Here is a 24,683-nt window from a genome sequence, read left to right as displayed (position 1 = left end):
CATGACTGTATTCACAATCATGATTGTAGTAGCAAAAATATTTATTAGTGTCATGTATCATTCACGTTAAAGACTGTACAGATAGAGGCGTGGCCAAGATGGTAGAGTAGGAAGACCCTGAGCTCACATCCTGCCATGGATACACCAGAGTTCCAACTATTTACAGAAAAACTATCTATGAGAATGACCTGAAGCCTAGCAGAAAATATTTTCCACAAGCCTAGCAGAAAATATTTTCCTTCCTAAAGAAGGAACCACAATGAGATGAGTGGGAGGGGTGGAGACATAATATAGCCATGATCCACAACTCTGGATAGGCAAGTCACAAGTGGGAGGATAATAACAATTTCAGAAGTTCTCCTCAAGGAGCAAGGGAACTGAGCCCCACATCAGGCTCCCCAGCCCCGAGGACCTATACAAGATGTCTGTCTTTGAAAACCAGCACAGCTTATGTTCAGGAAAGCCAGGAAGCTAAAGGAAACAGAAATCCAGCTCTTAAAGGGCACACACAAAATCTCACATGCTCTGAGTCCCAGCACAAAGACAGTAGTTTCATAAGAGCTTGGGTCAACCAACTTGCTAATCTTGGAGAGCCTCGTGGAGAGGTAGGAGGCAACTGAGACTCCCCCCTGGGGATGGAAACACAGGCAGCAGCCATTTTGGAAGCTCTTTTTACCAAAAGGACACTGGTGCTTACAAGTACCATTTTGGAGTTCTCCCTCTAGCCTATTAGCACTGGGGGCATACCTTCCTACTAGCAGGCTGGAACCAGTCCCAGGACTCTCCAGGTTGAGTAGCCAGCTACCACAGAAGAACCTGGCCTTGCCCAATAGTGGGTCTGCAACAGTCCTGGGACACTTAGGGCCCCACAGGCAACCATGCCAGAACACAGTCCTGCCCACCAGAGGGCTGTCAACCACCACATGAGACAGGACCTGGCAACCAACCAGGCCAGAAGCCAGCCCTGCCAACCAGCATGCCCACAGTACTTGGGCCCACCACAACAGAAGCGCCCACACAGTCCACATAGAGGCACCAATAAAGCATATAGCTATAGTAACCAGAGAAGAGTGAGCTTCTGGGCCCCACTGGACATCTACATAAGGACACTTCTCCAAGATTGGAAAATTAACTGACCTACCTAATACATAGAAATAAAAACAGGATTAGGCAAAATGAGAAGATGGAGGAATATGTTCCAAATGAAGGAACAAGACAAAACTTCAGAAGAATTAAGCCAAGTAGAGATATTCAAACTACCAGATAAAGAATTTAGGATAATGATCATAAAGATGCTCAACAAACCCAGGAGAAGAATGAATGAATATAGTGAGAAGTTTAACAAAGATTTAGAAATAAAAGAACCAAACAGAGCTGAAGAGTACGATAACTGAAATAAAAAATACAGTAGAAGGAATCAACAGTAGATTAGATGACACAGAGAAATGGATCAATGAACTGGAAGACTGAAAATATCCAAGCCATGGAAAATATCCAAGCTGAACAGAGAAAAAAAATTTTTCAAGGATCGTTTAAGAGACCTCTGGGACAACATCAAGCATACTAACTTTAATATTATAGGCATCCCAGGAAGAGAAGAGAGAGATCAAAGGGCAGAGAACTTATCTGAAGAAAGAATAGCTGAAAGCTTCCTTAACCTGGTAAAGGAACCAGACATCCAAGTCTAGGAAGCACAGGGATTCCCAAAGAGGTCTACACAAAGACATATAATTAAAATGGCAAAATTTTAAAATAGAGAATATTTAAAGCAGAAAGCAGAATATTTAAAGCAAAATAGAGAATATTTAAAGCAGAAGCACAAGGATTCCCAAAGAGGTCTACACAAAGACATATAATTAAAATGGCAAAAATTTAAAATAGAGAATATTTAAAGCAGAAAGAGAAAGGCAACTAATTACATACAGGGGAACTCCCAGAAGACAATCAGCTGGCATTTCAATAGTACTTTGCAGGCCAGAAGGGAGTGGCACACTGCATTCAAAGTAGTGAAAGGAGAAAATCTACAACAAAGAAACTCCTCAGCAAGACTACCATTGCTATTTGAAGGAGGGATAGTTTTACAGACAAGCAAAAGCTAAGAGTTCAGCACCACTAAGCTGGCTTTACAAGAAATGTTAAAAGGATATCTCTAAATGGAAAAGAAAAGACCACAACTAGAAATATGAAAGGAAGAATCTCATTGGTAAAGGCAAAATTACAGAGAAGGTAGTAGATCAGTCATTTACAGAGCTAGTAGGAAGGTTAAAAGACAAAAGTAGTAAAAATCATCTACATTCACAACAAGTATTTAAGGGATACAGAAAACTAAAAGATGTGAAATATAACATTGAAAACATTAAATGTGTGTGGGGGGTAGTAAAATGCATGGATATTAGAATGCATTTGATCTTAAGAGATTATTAACTTAAAATAATCATATATGAACCTCATTGTAACCCAAACTCAAAAATCTATAATAGACACACCAGAAAAAGATAAGAAATACAAACATAACACTCAAGATAGTTATCAAATCACAAGGGAAAAGAGCAAGAGAAGAAAAAAGGAACAACAAAAACCTGCAAAAACAACCAGAAAACAAGTAACAAAATGGCCATAAGTACATACCTATCAATAATTACTTTAAATGTAAATGGACTAAATGTTCCAATCAAAAGATATATTGTGGCTGAGTGGATACAAAAAGAAGACCCATATATATGCTGCCTACAAGGATTTCACTTCAGATCTAAAAACACACAGAGAGTAAAGGTGAGGAGATGGGAAAAGAATTCCATGCAAATGGAAGCAAAAAGAATGCTGGGGTAACAATACTTATGTAAGACTTTGAAACAAACCTTTAACAAGAGACAAAGCAAGGTATTACATAATGATAAAGGGAAAAATCCAACAAGAGGATAGAACATTTGTAAATATCTATGACCCCAACATAGAAGCCCCTAAATACATTTTAAAAATATTAACAAACATAAAGGGAGAAATTGACAGTAACACAATAATAACTGGAGACTTTAACACACAAATTATGTCAATGGACAGATCATTCAGACAGAAAATCAATAAGGAAACTGGCCTTAAATGAAACATTACACCAAATGGACTTAATAAGTATATATAAAACATTAAATCTGAAAGCAGAATACACATTAGTTTCAACATGAAATGTTCTCCAAGATAGATCCCATGTTAGGCTACAAAACAAGTCTCAATAAATTTAAGAAGCTTGAAATCATATCAAGCTTCTTTTCCAACCACACTGGTTGAGACTAGAAATCAGCCACTAGAAAAAAACTGCAAAAAACATAAATACATGGAAGCTACATGATATGCTATTAAACAAACAATGGGTCACTGAAGAAATCATAGAAGAAATAAAAACATACCTGGAGATGAATGAAAATAGAAACACAAGGATCCTGGGAATTCCCTGGCAGTCCAGTGGTTAGGACTCTGCGCTTCCACTGCTGGGGGCCTGGGTTCCATCCCTGGTTGGGGAACTAAGATCCCACAAGCTGCACAGTGTGGCCAAAAAAACAAAACAAAACCACAAATCTACGTGACACAGCAACTGCAGTTTTAAGAGGAAGGTTTATAGCAATACAAGTCTACCCCAGAAAACAAACAAACAAAAATCGGTCTAACTTTACACCTAAAGAAACTAGCAAAAGAAGAACAAACCAAACCCAAAGTTAGTAGAAGAAAGAAATAATATCAGAGCAGAAATAAATGAAATAGAGACAAAAAATTTAGAAAAGATCAATGAAACTGAGCTAGTTCTTTTAAAAGATTTAAAAAAAAAAAAGATAAACCTTTACCCAAGGAACAAGAGGGCCCAAATAAATAAAATCATGTATGAAAGAGGAAATGTTAGAATTGACACCACAGAAATATTAATACAAAGGATTATAAGAGATTACCACAAAGAATTATATGCCAATAAAATGGACAATCTAGGAGAAATGGATAAATACCTAGAAATGTACAATCATCCAGGACTGAATCAGGAAAACACAGAAAATCTGAATAGACTGATTACTAGTTATAAAATGGAATTAGTAATCAAAAAACTCCCAACAAACAAAAGCCCAAGGCCAGACTGCTTCACTGGTGAATGCTACCAAAAATTTAGAGTTAACACTTACCCTTCTCAAACTATTCTAAAATACTGTAGAGGAAGAAACACTTTTGAACTCACTCTACAAGGCCAGCATTGCCCTAATACCAAAACCAGACAAAGATGCCACCAAAAAAAAAATTACAGGCCAATGTCATTGATGAACACAGATGCAAAAATCTTCAACAAAATATTAGCAAACTGACTCATTAAAAGGGTCATACACCATGATCAAGTGGGGTTTATCCCAGGGATGAAAGATGATTCAATATCTGCAAATCAGTCAGTGTGATACACCATATTAACAAATTGAAGAAATAAAAATCATACGAACATCTCAATAGGTGCAGAAAGAGCATTTGAAAAAATTCAACATCCATTTATGATAAAAACTCACCAAAGTAGGTATAGAGGAAACGTACCTCAACATAAAAAAAGCCATGTATTAATATGATAAATCTACAACCAACATCATATAATGGTAAAAAACCTTGAAAGCATTTACTCTAAGATGAAGAACAAGACAAGGATACCCACTCTCGCCACTTTTATTCAATATAGTATTGGAAATCCTAGCCACAGAAATCAGATAAGAAAAAGATATAAAATGAATCCAAATTGGAAAGGAAAAATATGATATTATATATAGATAATACTAAAGATGCTACCAAAAAACTATTAGAACTAATAAATAAATTCAGTTAAGTTGCATAATACAAAATTAATATACAAAATCTGTGTTTCTATACACTAACAGCAAACTATCAATAAGAGAAATTAAGGAAATAATCCCATTTATAACTGTATCAAAAAGTATAAAATAGAAATAAATCTGACCTTGGAAGTAAAGGTTTATACTGTAAAAACTAAAACATTGATGAAAGAAAATTGAATATGACAAACAATTGGAAAGATATACCATGCTTATGGATTGGAAGAATTAATATTATTAAAATGACCATACTACCCAAGGCAATCTACAGATTCATTGCAATCCCTATCAAAATGCCAATGGCATTTTTCACAGAACTAGAACAAATAATTTTGATATATCTATGGAAACACAAAAGACTCTGAGTAGCCAAAACAATCTTGATAAAGATAAAGCTGGAGGTATCTTGCTTCCTGATTTCAAACTATACAACAAAGCTACAGTAATCAAAACTGTATGGTACTGGCACAAAAACAAACACATAGATCAGTGGAACACAGTGGAGGGACCAGATATGAATCCACACTTATATTCAATTAATATACCACATAGGAGGGAAGAATACACAATGGGGAAAAGATAGTCCCTTCAATAAATGGTCTTGGGAAAATTGGACAACTACATGCAAAAGAATCAAACTGGACTATTTTCTCATATATTAAAAAAAAAACTCAAAATGGATTAAAGACTTAAATGTAGTACCTGAAACTCTAAAATTCCTGGAACAAAACATACAGAGTACAGTCTTTGACATCAGTTTTAAAAATATTTTTTTAGATGTCTCCTCAGGCAAGGGTGACAAAAGCAAAAATAAAAAAATCAGACTATACCAAACTGAAAAGTTTTTGCACAGCAAAGGAAATATTCAGCGGAATGAAAAGGTAGCCTACTGAATGGGAGAAGATATTTGTAAACGATATATCTGATAAGGGTTATGTCCAAACTATACAAAGAACTCATACAACTCAACCTCAGAAAAAAAAAAAGAAAGACTCAATTTAAAAATGGACAGAGAACCTTAATAAACTTTATTTTTTAAAGAAGATATACAGATGGTGAATAGACACATGAAAAGATGCTCAACATCACTAATCATCAGGGAAATGGAAATCAAAACCACAATGAGATACCACCTCAAACCTGTCAGAATGGCTATCATCAAAAAGACAACAAATAACAAGTGTTGGCAAGGATGTGGAGAAAAGAGAACCCTCATACACTGTAGATGAGAATGTATATTGGTACAGCTACTATGGAAAATGATATTGAGGCTCCTCAGAGAGTTATAAATAGAGCTACTATATGATCCAGCAATTTCACTTCTGGGTATTTTTCTGAAGGAAACAAAAATACTAATGTGTACTTTATGTTCATTGCAGCATTACTTTCAATAGCCAACATATATAAGCAACTTAAGTGTCCACAAAAGATGAATGGATATAAAAGATGTGGCATGTATATATAATGGAATATTACTCCACCATAAAAAAGAATGAAATCTTGAAAGTTGTGACAACATGAATGGTCCTAGAGGGTATTATGCTAAGTGAAATAAGTCAGATAGAGCAGGACCATTATCATATGATTTTGCTTACATGTAGGATCCAAAAACAAACAAATATAAGAAACAGACTCATAGATATAGAGAACAAACTGGTGGTCAATGGTTGGGGGGGGAAGGGGTAGGGGATGAGTATAATAGATGATGGAGATTAAGAGGTACAAACTTCCAGTTCTAAAATAATGTCATTTGGGTATAATGTACAGCATAGGGAACATAGCCAATAGTATTGTAATAATGTTGTATGGTAACTAGACTGGGTGATAATTTGTAATGTATAAAATAGCAAATCACTATGTGATACACCTGAAACTAACATTGTATTGTAAATCAATCCTACTTCAATTGAAAAAAAAAGACTATAAAATACTCTACTGGATGTCAGGAGACTTCTGGGACCACCATTTCTAATTGCTGTTTGGGTGAGCATAGGGGATTGTGGCAGTCATGAAAGTGTGCTGGTCAGATCTCCAGCTGTGAGGAACATAATTGATTAATATTCCCGGCTCCTGCCCCTCTGGACCCACCACTGTCTTCACTTTGTGGCCATGCTTTTTATGGGTTGCTCTCAGCCAAAGACAGAGGATAAGGCAACCCATTCTCCCAAGACAGTGGGCTTGCTCCTCCATCGAAGGTCTTTGGCTGAAACTTTCTTGAAATTGTGCTGTAGTTCAAGAGTCTATCTACACAATCCTCCTTCCTTCATTCTCTTTCCATAAGTGATAGACCTACATTGCAGTCTGAAGGCTCATCTCATGTCTGCTGTGTCCTCTGCCATCAAATCTCTTATAAATTCTAATCCTATCTTGGGGTCTTCTTGGTGAACCACTTAATCTCTTTTAGCTTCAGTTTCCTCATTTGTGGTCTGAACGTAATGGTACCTCACCTGCTTATCTCACCAAGTTATTGTCAGAACCAAATATTAGAATGTGTAATAAAAGCACTTGCAGTTATATATTGCTATAAATTATTCTAGACTACTTTCATAACTTCTTTTCTCTACAAGAGACTTTGTTCCCACAATCAGTTTCCTTTTGCTTCCTCACAGCTTGGGGAAAACATTTTGGTCCTAGTTATCATATGAAAGTTCAGTCTCAATTCATCTGTTTCTATATCTTGAAATAGTGATGTATTAGACCCAACCTTGGCATATTTTGGGATTCTATTCATGAGAGAGAAAAATTCATCATAAGGCAGGTGTTTCTTGGAACCCATCCAAGGGGATTAGCTACTGAGATTTCAAAATGACACCATTATAAATAAAGCTCCCTAGAAGTGGTCCTCACAGTAGAAAGCCCAGCAATAGAGCAATTCTAAGCATTATTATAATTTAGTGGAATTGCATAATATGTGTATTTATTTTAGAAAGAAAGTTTAAGAAGTGGGGGAAGAAGAAACAGTCACTTTCCATTCCAAATAATTTTATTATATGGTATAAATTTCACAAATTAATCCATTTTAGAAATGAAGCTATTGTCTAGGCTTCTTTCAGGACCTAACTGAGGAAAGGAGCAGAAAGGTTAATGTTGGTTTTGAGAGAATAAGTTTAATTTAGTTCTCATGGTTTTCTATTTCACTGTACAACCTGAGTTAAATGGCTCTTTTATACACATATATGGCAGCATTGAAAACAAGATCAGAGGCAAAACACCTGTGTTTATTCCAAGTCCTGCCCTTAATTTTATGTGCAACATTGGGTGAATCACTTAACTGTTCTTCATTTGAGATTTCTTTCTAGTTGAATATATATATCTTATCTCCTCAATAAGTGGTAGCTATTTTCCATCATCCACAGAGAAATGGTGCTTTGTAGGAAAACCTTAGTTTTTCCCCTCCTTTACTTTACACAGACAACTTCACTTCTGATACATCTGGTCACCAAATGTGTGGATTTTTTTCCCCACACCAAGCAATTCTGCGACCAGCTAGGTGTCTTACAATTTAACTCAATTCTGACACTGTCCACTTAGTGATAGCACTGGATCCCACATGTCAAGGGCTCAGTCCCACTATACTGCTCCACTCCACTTCAGATGCCAGTCACAAGTCCAGGTTGTCACCTATGCTTCTGGCTGACTGACTGTAAATCTAAGGTTCCCATGACTCTTTCCTCGGATCTGATTAATTTGCTAGAGGGGCTCATAGAACTCAAGGAAACATGTTTGTACTTTATTAAAGGGTATGTTAAAGGATACAGATGAAAAATAAGATGAGGTCTGGGAGAGTCCCGAGTGCAGGAGATTCTGCCCCCATGGAGTTGGGATGCATCACCTCCAGGTATGTAGATGTGTTCACCCACTTGGGAGCTTACCATACTATTGAGATTTTATGGTAACTTCCTCATGCAGGCATGATCAATTATTAACTGCATTTCCAGCCCCCCTCCCCCTTCTGGAGAATGAGGAGTGGGGCTGAAAATTCCAAGTTTCTAATCACAGCTTGGTCTTTCTGGTGAGCAGCTCCCATCTAGGAGCCATCCAGGAACCCACCCAGAGTCACGTCAGCAGAACAAAAGATGCTCCTGTTTCTCTTAACCCTTAGGAATTTATAAGGGTTTTAGAGCTCTGTGTCAGGGACAGAGTCATAGTCTAAATACTAGAACAAAAGATGATCTAATCACTTCAAGAATTGTAGAAGCTCTGTGCCAGGAACCAGGGACAGAGACCAATATGTATATTTTCTATTAGCTCACAGGTGCTAATTATAAATTCATGATAGTAGTGGGGAAAAACATTTTAATCTTCACACTCAACCATCCTCAGTGTGCTTCCAGTAGAAGACTAAAAAGACCAACTGATATTTCAGTAGATTATCACAGCTTATCACAGTGGGAAGAATATGGCAGTGGAGTTGGACATGCTGTTAGTCAAATCCAGGCTTTCACATTTTCTAAGAATTGAGCTGGTTACTTGATTTGAGCCTTCAGATAATATTACCTTTCTTTCCAGTTTAATGTGAAGACTAAATAAGATAATTCTGTGAAGACACTTAGCAATGCACAATTTTTTACCCCTCTTCATTTCAGTAGACATTAATGAAGTCCTTTTCTGGATACCTGCTCATCTTGAGCTCAGTTCTATAGATGTTGCATTGCATTGAAAGAGCCCTCAGTGGATATTCGTAGACTTAAAATATATATCTCTAAAGAGTGGGATGATCTGGTGTCAGGTAACATATCCACTTGTTGGGAGACTATAGAACTGGTATAACATTGTGTTTAAGACACTGGCCGTGTCACCCGAGGCAACTTGCTTAATGTCTCTGTTTCTTTGATAACAAAACATAGATCGTGGTAATACCTATTTTATAAAGGTTTTGGAGAATTAAATGACATGATACATAGGAAATGCTTAATAAAATACAAGACACAGAGTCAACACTTAATAACTTTTGGTAAAAATATAATGTGGCAGAAGGTGAAATTTCTCATTAAGCTTAGAAATGAAATATAGTCAGTAGATACTTGTCAAATTTTATTAGAAAATTAGAATAAAACAATGAAATTAACTAATTGTTCTGATTGAAAAATGAAGTATGGAATGGGGAGATTGGTTCAAATGGAAATGACAGGCTCCTTGTTACAAAATAAATGATAGAAGTAAATTAATCCTAAGTGAAATTTTAGTCAACAGTTGACTCCAAAATTTGTATCTCCTAGATATCTTCCTTCAGCTCTGGATTCCTGTATCCAGTTGTTTACTTGACAAATCTAATGGAAATCTAACAGGCATTTCAAACAATATGTCCAAACCCCAAATCCTGATTTTGTCTCCTAAACCTGTACTTGCTGTGGGCTTTCCCTTCTCATTAAGAAAAGCTATCATCTATAGCCATATTTATTTTCTTTCACTTGTATACTTTGTTTATTGTCTATCTCCTTTCACTAGATTGACTCTACATTTCAAGAGAGCAGGAATTCTCTCTTTGTTTACCTCTGTAATATCAGTCCCTAGAACTACTCCAACTCATAGGAACTTTCAAGCAATGTTTGTAGAATGAATAAATGAATCCAGAATGTACTTTATTTGTTTAGAGGAATGTACTTTTTTCTAATTCTTGCCATAGCAATGTAAGGGCACAAAGCAATGCTGTTGACTGAAATATTAATATGTGGAGCTATGAGGAAAAGGGAAAAAGCAGTGGGGGTTATTTGACCTAATGTGTGTGAAATCGCATTATTATCAGAAGTTTATGTGTTCTAACTCTGTGGTGAACAAAATGTGAAGAAATAGTTTTAAATGACAACATGGGGGATCCCTCTTAGGCATGTAGGTAGGCAGCAGGGGGTGTCTAAATGTTAAAATCACTGAAAACTTCTTCCCTCTAGCTCTAGAAGGTGGGTTACACTTTCAGTTCTCTTGATAGGTTTTTGGCAGGGTCCTGCCTAGAGGCAGGGTTATGTACTCGAATGCCACATGAGCTCTCAAGCCTAAGCCTCCTTGCCCTGTGAGTCTGTGAATTAACGCATCTCTTTGAACACACGTGTTTGATAGTTTGTGAAAGAAAACAGACTTAAAGAGCAGTTTGGTTAAATCTGAACACATGGGAAAGATTCATTTTTTAATAGAGAAGTCAGGAAAATCTCCAGAGTAGAAGAACGGTTACATCCACAGACAAATAGTTTCCCAAATGTGATCTAAAGAGTGACCTGTTCTTTTCGAAATCTACCAGCTTAACCACTCGGCCATCTAAGTTTAAACATGTGCAAGTGATTTAAAGGAGCAGTGACTGGAAGTGAAACATGGCTTCCAAAGGAAATTGATATTTTTACCATAATCGTGACATTCATAGTGACATAGATTAAGACATATATTTAACCTAGGCTGAATATGGATGTTGCCAAGATGTGAATCAGCTAAACTCTCAGACAGATCTGCAAGTTAGACAACTTCAAAGAACAGGATTGTTCCATAATTTTAGAAAGCATTATAATTTCTTCTAGATTGGCTTTGCTGCTTAACCTGCTTGCCGTTAAATGAGTTCTGTATTCAGTGGAAATTGTCCTCCTGATAGGGGGAGGTTATTGTGATCGTTTTCTCCTCTATGTTCTGGCTTAAAGACAGTTTTTAAGAGCACCTGAATCAGTCTTGTCCATGGGAATTCATGCCCTCAGGGTCACATTGCATCTCTAAATTAAGATGTCTTTGAGCAATCCTATCCAAGAATATTCTAAAAAAGGTCTCCCATCTAAATTCTAATTTGGTGTGCTGCTGTAGACACCAGCTTTGGGTGAGCCAGTTCAGCATGTGTCCCTACTATTTAATGTCAGCCCATGACTATTCTTAGCCTTGACACCTCCAAACAGTTTACCAGAATGAACAGATTTCTCTAACCCATCACATTTTCTAACCATTGAGTTGCAGATGGAAGAGGATAAAAAGGATACATATATGAAAGGGAACTGGTACGCGTTTCCCCCACCCTCATGAGCTAATCTCAGCAACTGAGCTAGTGTCAGCTGCATGTGAAAATAGGGTTGTTTTTTTTTTTTCCTATGCTAGGTTCTGGGAAAATGAAACATAGGGATGACAATAATGTATCTCTGCCAGTTTTGGGTACTTTAGCTTTCCAAGTTGGCAGATACTTAACAAGAAGCAAAGACTTTCTAGCTAAGGAGGAGGGACAACTATAAAGAGATCAAAGTAAATGAGCATTGAATTTTTTGGAAAGCAGGAAAATCCATTTTGAAATAGAAGCTAATTGATGGTATTAAATGTGAAGAAATTAACTGCATTATTTTCTGAAGTATGCTCTGAGAAACACTACTGCCCACAGAATCTCAGTGAAAGAAGAATAGAAAACTGGGTAGGTGGCTTTTCCATTTCTGTCACTAATAATTCTTCAAACTCTGACTAACTACTTCACACAGCTTTTTTTTTCTTTTTTGGGGGGGATAGTTGCTTGTCAAGTAGAATAACAGAAATATCAGGAAAATATCCAGACAGTACTTAAGGTAGGGATCATTATAGAAGGATTCACTCTCTCTATCCCACATCATCCACTCTCCCACCTCCTTTGCTTTTGCAGATGGGCCAGAATTAGAACTTCAGCCCCTCATCATGCAGGAAAATGTGGGGCAGGGATGGGATCAGGGGTGCAAGCTCAGGCTTGAGAGAAGAATAGTGATTTAACAAATGTTTTTGCTAGGAAGATTAGAGGAAAATAAGTTGAAGTAAAAGTGATTTTTGAAAAGAGAAAGAAAGGGAAAATGGGGGAAAGAGCCTGAGTCAAGATAAAGAAGAGCTATGGAAATAATTTCTGGAAAGATTTTCACCTTCTTGGACTTGGAAGACAATTAACTCCTCCCCCTCCCCCCCCCCACCAGCCCAGAAAGATACTGTCAAGCCATTTCATTTCATGAGCTTCTCACAGATCCCAAAATAGCAAGCTCTATCTATTATTACTTGAGAAAGAGCTTACCCCAAAAGCATTTTGGGGTAAGACTTTTCATTTTTCACAATTTTTGATGCCATTAATATTTTATTGTTTTCTTTTGCTTGAATAGTTCCTGAGTCTGTGTTGCATTAACAATTTTTCATAGACTCACAGCTCAGAAAGTGAAAGAAGTAGTCCAAGATCAGATTTACAGATAGTCACTGGTGGAACCAGGGGTACTAACTCCTGTGATGCCATTGCCACAATGGACTGATGTCTTTTTCCCAGCAACTCCATGTGAAGTGTGCATACCAGCTCTTGCCAGGGCTTCTCTGTACCCTCTGATGCCACGTTCCCAATGATTATGAATAAGGAATTGTGAGAAGATGTCAGTAAGATATATTTGTATTTGCATACTTATGCATGGTTTGGTGTTGTAACTCAGTCTTTGGGTTTTCAGTTGATTGAGTTTTCAAATCAATTAGGATTGCTGTCTAAGATATGACAGGACGGTTCAAATGAACTGTTCTTTTTAATATTGAGGTATAGTTGATGTACAATATAAGTTACAGGTGTACAATATAGTGATCACTCTATATTCCATTTATAGTTATAAAATATTGGCTATATTTTAGAATTGTTAATTCTTAATAGAAAAACAAAAATTTCAGCTAATTTGTTGGTAACACTAGGAAATTTATCTTGTAAAATTGGGGGGAGTCAAATTTCTAGGAAATACTGGTATAATGTAATGCAGTTTACCCAATTCCCATGTGTCTGTGCATGTGAAATTATGTTGGAAAGGTAAAAGATAGTAGCAATTTTATAAGAAATATGTATTTTTCTATTCAAAGTCAGAAATTGCATACAGTTCCTCATGTATTGGAAAAAGTATAACTGTCTTCTGTGGGAAAAAAACATGTTATTTCACTCACACCAAGTTGAATATTTTACTAACACAGCCTTACGATCAGTTTTTATAACATTTGGACCATGTTGCATTTGTAAAATGTCACTACTACTTATATGCAGATCTCACACACAGATGACTGAATTCTGTTTAAGTGCCCAAAAGTTTCAGGAGCTTTGTAGTGTAGTATGTTGGATTTTCCTGCCTATACAAATTTTTAAAAGATTCGCTTTCTTCACATATCATATCACCCAAACTAGGCAAACAGGAAAAAGAAACTGAACTTAAAACATAAAAATTATTTTTTGGATTGGCCCTGGATAAGTGACTAATCTGTCATGCTGCCTGATAAAAAAAATAAGTTTCTTTAAAAATTAGTCCAGATAGCACTAACATGCAGAAGAAGTGAGGGGGAAAGTCATGTGACAGGAAACCTTAATTACATTTCTTGTTAACTATTTTAACCTCTATGTTGTAAGTTCAGCATATCCTATAAGCTGTTTTCTATACAAAAGTATTATACATTGGGAGGCCAGAGATTTTTTTAATGATGCTGTAAAACCTTACTACCTTGGACTTTTTCTAATTTAGAATTGGTGGTCATTCTAACGGAGCTGGTGCTATTTCAGAAAATCCTTTCTCTCATAAAGGTAACTGTAAAAAGGTTGTAAAGTGCTGGAATTCTTAAATCCAAGCAGATAAAAAGGAGAAAAAATATTGGAAGAGAAGAAGTGAAATTGGTTGTGTTTATGTCGTGGAATTATATGTAATTTCCCTTTGTTTTCCCCATTTTTATATAATATGTTTGCATTATTTTAAAATGCAAATTCATTGACAAAGAAAAACAAAATACTCAGAACTTTGGGGTATTCTAAAGTATCTTTGGACCATCGAGTTATCTGCAGACAATTGAAATATGCATTGAAAACTATTCTCATCTTTTTTTTTTTTTTTTTTTTGCGGTACGCAGGCCTCTCACTGTTGTGGCCTCTCCCGCTGCGTAGCACAGGCTCCAGACACGCAGGCTCAGCGGCCATGGCTCACGGGCCCAGCCGCTCCGCGGCATATGGGATCCTCCCAGACCGGGGCACGCACCCGTGTCCCCTGCATCAGCAGGTGGACTCTCAACCACTGCGCCACCAGGGAAGCCCTATTCTCATCTATTATAGCAATTTTTCTTACTCTATCTCATATGGTTGAAAATATTACAATAATTTTTCTCAAAACAAATGATAAAAACACTCACATTTTCCCCAGCAGATATTAGTTTTAGAAGAACTCTATATAGATTTAAACCTACATGAAATATGTTTTGAAACCATGTTACTATCTTAGCCAAAACAGAATGCATTGTAAGGATGTAGACATCAGTGTTTTAACTATGTGTCATCCTGGACCTCTTTTACGTGTGAGTTTTTTTAAGTCAAATAGAGATTTGGGATAATTTAAAATATATGGGAGTAGATGTTCAGGAAATGGACAGCTTAGGACAGCGCAGCGTACCTAGCCCATAATGAATTAGTATCTATTGGTGTGTTTTGTGACTTTGTTAAATCAGCTTATTTTCCAGCCTCATTTTTTTTCTATAATTTTTCATGTGTGTATTTTTAAAACAGTGAAATATTCATAGATGTTTATATATTTTTGAGTCACCTCAAATGTCACTTGGTAGAAAGATATACCTAACTGAATAGTTAGCTAACTTACTAAATGACTTGTTTATTTATGAAGAGGATTTTGTCCTAGAGAATATTGTATATTTTTGTAGAGTCAAACCTATCAATATTATCACTAAATGTTTGGTCATAGTTAGATAGTCCTCCTTTATGACACAATTACAAGACTAATAACCTACATTTTCTTTTAATACTTTATGTATTTCATAATTAGATTTTTTATCCATCTAGAATTCCTTTTAAAATATTTTATAATACAGGAATTCAAGTTTGTTTTCCAAATAATTATCCAATTGTCATTTCCCCATTGTGTGAATAATATGTCTTTTCTAAACTGATTCATGCCACTTGTATTTTATACATTTCCATATTTTCATTATTATCATCCATTGGTGTATCTGCTTATCATGTATTAGTAAGTCCTTTCTTAATATGGTTTTAATCTAGCACTATTGTTACAAATAGGTGAATGAATGAGATGGTCATCTGGAAAACCCAGGCTAAAGAAAATGCAAGCCTAAACTTAAAAAATTATCCCAAATAGCTTTTTTACTGAGATTAGTTGAATGGTTGCTTCATTTCTTGCTTTTTCTTTTCTTTTAAATAGATACTTGTTCTTCTAAAACTAGTATGTGAGAAAGACGTTTGTTTCTGATGTATGTCTCAAATGGCATACATAAGCTTGGGGCACAATGATACTTCCCTTAGCTATGCTTTGGGTGAAGGATGGGCTTGTCACAGAGGGCCACTGGTGGCTCTATTTACCTATCATTTTGAAGTGCTGGTTCTGCAAATTTAGAAGTTGAAGAACTGTCAAGCTATATGCAGAGGCTGTAAGAGAACTAAAGTTTATGATGTTGATTTGGGGTTTTATAGATATTTCTGAGACTTATTTCAAGAAAGGTATAAATAAAACAACAACAAATAACCCTTTAGATATGGCTTTACTTCCAAGAGTCAGAATATGTACTTGGACATCTATATAGCTTGAATTATTAAATGGAAATGATTATTTGTTTCACATTTTAAATGTTATGAACCAAAGTTATTTATTCCTTGATTCTTCCATAGAATGGAAAGATTGATACTTTCTTTTGTACAGTGTTTCTTCTTGTAACCCTGTACTTGCCTCAGATTCTTTAATGAACTTGGAATGTGAATAAGTCTCTTGTGTAAATCTCAGCTCTGCCCACCATAGTTCCAGGACCACTCCTACCTGCTGGGGCTGCTGAATAGGTGCTCTTATATAGACCTCATCCGCAGTGCTACTGAGGAAAAGGGCTTTGCAGTAAATGCTTGATTTCTTTCTGGGAGGAAGCTTTTGATCTTGTGAAAGGAAATTAGGCTGGACTGTGATGGCCACATAAAGATGTCTTAGCAAGTCTTCTAAGTGTGTATAAGAGTGAACTAGAGCTCTTCTCCAAACACCTAACTCCATAAGTGTGGGTAAAAGGGCAAAGTTTAAAACAGATAGCGTTGTGAATTTAGAAAAATTTGGTAGATTCAGTGCTAGGGACTGGAAAATAATTCCTTATGTTCTCATTCTGTTTCTTGCTTACTCCTTCTTTCTCTCTCTCTCTACATATATATATGTATAAATATATATAATATATATGTATATATAAAATAATGGACTATTCCCAGAATAAAAAATACAGAAAAGTTTTAACAAGAAAATATATACTTTGCAGACATAATCATGTTCATGTTTTTGGTATTTACTTCCAATTTTTCACTTTATTACATATATCTATCTATCTATGCATATACAGACAAATACACACACATATACACATACACATTCTTTAATTTTACATTATAAAACTTTTCCTATGTTAATTAGGATTCATAATTTTAATAGCTGTATAATATTCCATTCTGGGATATGCTATATAAATTTTCAGTATTTCTAATATTTTTTAAGCAGATTATTTAAATCTCCAGATATAAATCTTTGGTTGTGATATTGAAAGGGAAATCTTTAGGAACTATTAAAAGGGCCCAATGGTTACTATGAAAGAAAATCAAACCAAAACAAAATGCCAAGATATTCAGAACTATAAAAACACCATAGATGAATTTCAACATTTCCAGAGAAGAAAAACAAATTGTTATTTTTGTACTGTTTATGTTTGACACAAATAAATCAGGCATTCATGTTGTAATCTCTAGTGTACTCCTAATTGATTGGAGAGGGCAAAAGTTATCATTAAAAGAATACTTGATTAATACCAAGATATAAGAAAAAAAATGGGAAAGACAACTAAGCTAATGGGACAAATAGTAAGATGGCAAATTTAAACATAAATATATTAAATATATTAATAATTACATTTAATGTAAAAGAATGTTTAATTTAAAACCCAAAATTTGTCAGCCCAAATTAAAAAAAGAAAAATCTCACTTGCTGCTTATGAGACCTATTTCAAGTGTAAGAATCAATAAAGGTAATAAAGACATACCATGAAAACAGCAAACAAAAGAAAGTATTTCTGTTATCAGAGTAGAGTGTATTTCAAATATGAGGCAAGTAGAAATAAAGAGGGATGTATCATAATGATAACACTGTCTACCAAAGATGAAACAAAACATTAATATATACAAAACTATTAATATAGTATTAAAATATATAAAACAAAACTTGACAGGACATAAAGAAAAATAGATAAATCCACAGTCATAGAGATTTATCTTTGCACACACTAACTAATAGAATATACAGACAAAACTTAGGAAGGATGGATAAGATTTGAAAAACATGTTAAGGTCGATTTTATTGTTTATATGTATATTGTAATATACATATGTGTGTATACATATACACACACATACATGCCCAGTGACTGAATGCATAATCACACAAAAATCAGTAAACATAAACTATAAAAATGATAAGTAGTATACACAGTTGTATATATAAAATACTGCTCAAACAATTATAGAACATATGGTTTTTTATAGCACAATCGGAACATAGTTTTTTAATAGATCATATATGTGGCAATGAAACAAGTCTTAATTTCCAAGGCTTGGAATTACAAAATATGATCTTTGCCCACAGAATTGAGCTGGAAATAACAACTAAAAGATAAATGAAAATTCTCAAATGTTTGGAAGTTAAGAAATATACTCCCTAAACAAATCATGGCTCAAAGAAGAAATCACACTGAAAATTTAAATACTATTTTGAACAAGTGATAAAATATTTCAAATCAATATTTGTAGATGTACCTATATCCGCATTTACAGAAAAATATATAGCTTTCAATGGCTATATTAAAAAGAAGAAAAGTTGAGAATTAACTATCTAGCTTATTTTTTAAGAAGCAAATCAAAACCAAAGACACTGTAAGAAAGGAAATTGTAAAAATAAAATCAGGACTCAACTAAATAGAAAGCATATACAACCTAAATAAAACTTTAAATTCCCTCAATTTGGTTCATTATAGAGATTAATAAAATTGGTAAACCCTGAGCAAGACTGCTCACAAAAAAACACAAATTACATGAAAGAGTGGCACCAATTCAGATCACATAAATAAAAATAAATTTCACAACTTAGGTGACGTAAGTAAATTTTCTTGAAGAAAAGTATCAAAACTGATGAGATTCTGAATTGCATTATATCTGATTAAAGAAAAATGTAATATTTGTAACTTAAAACCTCTGCTCAAGGAAATCATCAGATCCAGATGACTACTGATTTAATTCTTCCAAACATTATGAGAAAAATTTTAAACCAATATCTTCCATGAGTATAGAAGCACTGTAAATCAAATATTACAAAATTAAGTCCAGAGATGCATATAAAGGAGACATCATGACAAGTGGGGTTTATCCAGGAATGCAAGTTTGGTTTAACATGCAAAAATTAACCAATGTAATTCACTGCATTAACAGAATAAAGAGAAAAAATGTCATCTCAATAGAGGCCAAAAGGCATCTGATAAAATTCAGTATCCACTCATGGTAAAACTCTCAGTAAACTAGGAATAGAAGGGAATGATCTAATAAAGCATGTCTATTAAAAAAGAAACCCTGATATCTAACATCACAGTAAAATATTGAGCACTTTCCCCTCTGAGGTCACTAACAAGGTAAGGATGTCCATTATGATCCCTTTTATTCAATATTATACTGAAGATCTGAGGAAGTGCGTTAAGAAAGACAGAGATAAAGAGGGAGAGAGGGAGAGAGAGAAGGAACAAAAGGTATTACCATGAGAGAATCAAAATTTTTATTTGCAAAAAAGGTACATAGAAAATCCAATAAAATATTAGAATTAAGTAAATTTAGATTGCTATATATAAGGCCAATATAGACAATTATTTCTCTATATATCAGGAACATAGGATCAGAAATGGAATAGTAGATAATAATGGCATTGAAAATATTATCAAAAATAGCCAATATCTAGGAATTAATGAAAGATGTATGAGACTCTGCATTACTAGGCAAAAACAAAGTCTAAATAAATGGGAAGATGCTGTGTTCACACTATGTTCATGGATTAGAAGACTGCATTCCAGTTAGGTGCCTTAAGACAATAAAAATACTGGGTTGACCAAAAAGTTCATTCCATTCAGGGGTTTTTCCATAAGATGTAACAGAAAAACCTGAACGAACTTCTTGGTGAACCCAATAGTTACACAGGAGTATACAGATAGGCAAATAGAACAATATAGGATCCAGAAACAGACACAGATACATAATGACATTTGAATATATGATACCTCTCACTGTCACCAAAGGCAGCCAAATGTGAAAGGTATAACAGTCCTTGAAAGAAGATATTAAAATGCTCTAGAATTATTCCAGAACATTAAAAAAAATGAGAAACTTCCCTAAGTCATTCTAAGAGAACATTGTCATCTTAGTCACAAACTGGTGAAAGGACAATTTAAAATAAATAAAAGAGAATACACAAAGAGGAAATAATATTGCAGGCTAGTCTCACTTATGAGAAATTTTAAATAAAATATTGAAAAATCAAATACAATAGTATATTAAAAATGATTACATTTAGTGTTTATCCTAGGAATACAAGTAATGGTCAGCATTAAGCAACCTGTGAATATAATCAATAGAATGGTGAGAAAATACAATTATGTGTCTGACGATGCTGAAATTTTTTGACATTCAGCAATGCTTCCATTAAAAATCTCTTAGCAAACTAATAGAAGCAAACTTAATTAAGTTGATAAGGGATATTTTCCAGAAGCTTATATATATATTTATATATGTCTAAAGCTTTATATTTTCTTCTATTCCTATAATTCTATCCCAAAAATCTGATGTGTCCCATTTTCATTTTAATTCAGTTAAAATTTTTTTCTGATTTCCACTGTGACTTCTTCTTTGGTTGGTTATTTTAAAATGTATTCTAAACATTTGGGGATTTTCTGATGATCTTTTTGATACTGATTTCTAGTTTTGATCTATTGTGAAGAGAATATAATGTGCATGATTTCATTTTTTAATATCATTGAGACTTTACGGATCAGTAGGTGGTTAATTTTGGTAAATGGTATACTTATGCTTGAAAAGAAACATAAATTCTGTAGTTGTTGGGTGCAGTGTTTTACTTAAGTTGATTAGGTCAATTTTGTTAGTTATATTATTCAAATCTTTTGTATCCGTACTGATTTTTTGTCTGCTTATAACTGCAGTTACTGACAAATGTGTTTTAAAGTCTCCCATTGGGATTGTGTATTTACACATTTCTCATTTCACGTATCTCTGATTTGATTTCAAATTTACACATTGTATATTTACCTATTTTCTCTTTTAACTTTATAACTTTTTGCTTAATATATTTCAAGCCTACATAATTAAGTACAAATAAGTTTAGAGTTGTATTCAGTCATGTTTTCCACTTTATCTGTAGTAATAATTTTTACTTTAAAGACTATTATAATATTAATACAATTATACCATTTTTCTTTTGGCTAACGATTGCATGGTATGTAAAGTTTTCCTTTAAAAGTTTCTAAACTTTAGATTTAATGTTTTCCTATAATTAGAAGTTGCTACACTCTTTAAAAAAAAAAAAAGGGCTTCCCTGGTGGTGCAGTGGTTGAGAGTCCGCCTGCCGATGCAGGGGACCACGGGTTCGTGCCCCGGTCCGGGAAGATCCCACATGCCATGGAGCAGTCTGTGAGCCATGGCAGCTGAGCCTGTGCATGTGCATCCGGAGCCTGTGCTCCGCAGCGGGAGAGGCCACAACAGTGAGAGGCCCGTGTACCACAAAACAAACAAACAAACAAACAAACAAAACCCATCAGACAATTCCTTCCTTTTGTTTGGAGCATTGAGTTCATTTACATATAATGTAATCACCGTTATCAATGTGAGTAGTGATATGGTGGGTTTATACCTATCATCTCATTACTACCTGCCTATTTGTTTCAATTCCTTTTTGTTACTTTTTCTCTTTTCATATTTCCATTAGGGTTGATTATTTTTATTATTCCAATTGTCCTTTTTTATCTTTATAATTAGTACTCTTTAATTGTTTCAATAATTATATCACAGCCTGCATACTTACTTCAATATAAAGGTATACTTTTACACTTCCCTAGAAAACATAGGGACTTGAAAACGCTATAACTCTGTTCTAGTCTATTCCATTTTATTTAAGTTTTAATCACACATATTATTATTTATTATTATTAAGGTCTTCTACAGACAGCATTCTTTTAAATCTATCCTTTTAATCATCATGTGTCTTATAATGGTCTGGATCCCCTCTGGGTGATTTTCTATTGTCTGTGTTCCTCTTGTTTTATGATCTTGTTGAGCTCTAATTTCACATGTTTGATTATTTATATTGTGTGCTGGATACTGCATATAAAACATGTAGAGACAATTTAAATCCTACGTTTATTTTATCTTTCATCAGAGAAATTTGTTTGCTTTTGACCAAAGGCAAACGGGACTAGAAATCAGCTCTTTTTTCCGGTTGGGATTATGTTATTCTAAGCAGGGATTACCGCATTTCAAGTAGGTATTGAAAATTATTTGAGGACTTTTGTCCCTCTGTGGTCAGTCTATTTCAATTCACTCTTAAACTCGAGTTCTTTTAGTTCCCAACTCAAAGCATGGGTTTTACCTTACCTTCCTTGGTGGGCTCTGAACTCTGTAGTCTTTGGTCTGTTGGGCCCAAATTTACTGAATGCTCTGCTGTGCTTCTCAGCCTTCAGATCTCTCTTCTCAAGTAGGCAGATATTTCCAGGGGTAAAAATGGTGCCAAATGCCTACTTCATCTTTCTGTGTTTCTTTTCCCAGATCTTCATCCTCTAATTCCTAATCGTCTTTTAAACTCTGCAGTATCTTTTAACAGATTTAAAATATATTTTGACCAGGTTCTTTGGTGGTTCTCAATGAGATATCACTTCACCTCACCCAGTCAATTTTTAGAGGAAGTGACCCACTTTATTTCTTTTAAATCTCCACACACACATTAAAAAATTAAAATCTATATCCTCTCAATAATAAGACAAGAATTTTAGAAAGCTCTCACATTTCTTGGTCTTCTTTCCCATCCCATTGGACTGATAATTATGTTTTGATTTGGAATTTTTATGACTATATTTTCTATTTTTTTTCTTTCACTTGGTCTTAGCTACTTTTAAAAGACCACAACAAACATTACCTAGATGTTTATTCACTTTTGCTTCATGTATCTCCTGCATCATTTGTATTTATTTTTCCTCCTTCTTAAAGTACTTTATCCAAGACTATTTTACAAGTGGGTGTTTATGGGCAAAATTTTGAAGTCTTGTATGGCTGAGAATTTTTTTTTTTATCATTGCCCTCTGTTTGAATGATAGTTTGGCCAAATATAAAATTCTTGATTCAAATTCTTTATTCTCAGTATTTTGAAAACATTACCCCGTTGTCTTATTGCCTCCAGTGTTTTGACTCCTTTGTATGTGCTCTGTTTTTTCATTCTTGAAATTATTAAGATAATTCTAAATTTTGTCATAGTTTTAAATGTTCTATACTTTACATGTGAGTTTAAAAAAGAAAACTTTTATTTATGCTCTGGCATTCTATGGGCTCATCAAATCTGTTTTTTTTTTTAACTTTTTAAAATTATGAGCAATTTACTCTCTTATTTTTTCAAATATTTCTTTCTCTCTGCTTTTATATTATTTTTTTCTGAATCTCTTGTCTTCTGGATCTTAGCACTTTTGTTCTAGCTTCCTATCTCTTAACCTTATTTTTATATCTTCTATTTCTTTTTCTTTCACATTTTCCTTCTTGGAGAGTTTTACAATTTTATCCCAAATTTCTAATTTGTTCCTCATTTGTAGGATAAGTAGTAAAATGCTATCTGTTGTATTTCTTATATCAACAATACTTTCTCCAGAGCAAATATTTCTATCTGGTTCTGTTAGAATATATTTTTCTTCATAACTTTAATATCATCTTTTATCATTTTTAGCATGCTTATTAAGCTTATTTTAAATTCTGATGCACCCATTCTAATTTTAGACTTTGATATCTCTAATCTCTAATCCAGTTTATGGTTTTTCTTTCAAAACTGTTGTTCCCTCAAATGTCTTAGCTTTTAGATCTGTGAGCCCATCTTCTCCTGAGGTCATTGTCCCCTGTGGCAGGCAGTGTGTGTGGGGGGGGGCAGAAATTGGGGGCTCAGTTTTCAAACAGATGAGCTGGGCAGGGGGAGGTGTCAAATGTGCCTTAAGAGAGACCTAGGACCTTGGAAAGAGAGATCCTAAGAGAGACCTGGCCTTGGAAAACACTTTCAATCACTCCTCTTCCCTCAGAACTACTCCTCAGGTCAGTACTTTATCCCCAGCCCCATCAGGCAGAAGCACTATTAGAAGGAAATTCTTAAATGGGAATTCTCATCTCCGGAGATTTGAAGAGGACTAAATGGGGAAGCAACTGCCCTAGGCCATTCTGTCCCTTGATTCCTTGAACTTGTTAATAAATATAGGGCTCTTCTTCTCCCTGATTTTTCTCTTGCTGACATTTGCACTATAGGTCTGAAATTCTATTGTGGAAACAATTATTAGTTATCCCAAGGCAATGGTGGAGGAAAAGCAAGAAAGAATGCTAACAACTCCTGTATTACCCTCCCATATCCATGCTGGGCTGCCTTTACTCCAACCGAGAGTCACAGCTTCAGAAAACCAACTAACACAACTTTTCTTCCTAAATTGGATTTCTCTCTATATTTCTCTGCAGTTAACCTTGGGAACAGGAGCCAGTAATGTTGTTAGTTCAACATCTTTGTAGGATGTTTTTTGTCTCATAAAGTCTCATTCCCAATCAACAGTCCCTAT

This window comes from Mesoplodon bidens, assembly GCF_964165515.1.
Source record: "Mesoplodon bidens genome assembly, chromosome: 6".
Classification (NCBI taxonomy): Eukaryota; Metazoa; Chordata; class Mammalia; order Artiodactyla; family Ziphiidae; genus Mesoplodon; species Mesoplodon bidens.
Note: the sequence above shows the minus strand (reverse complement) of the source record.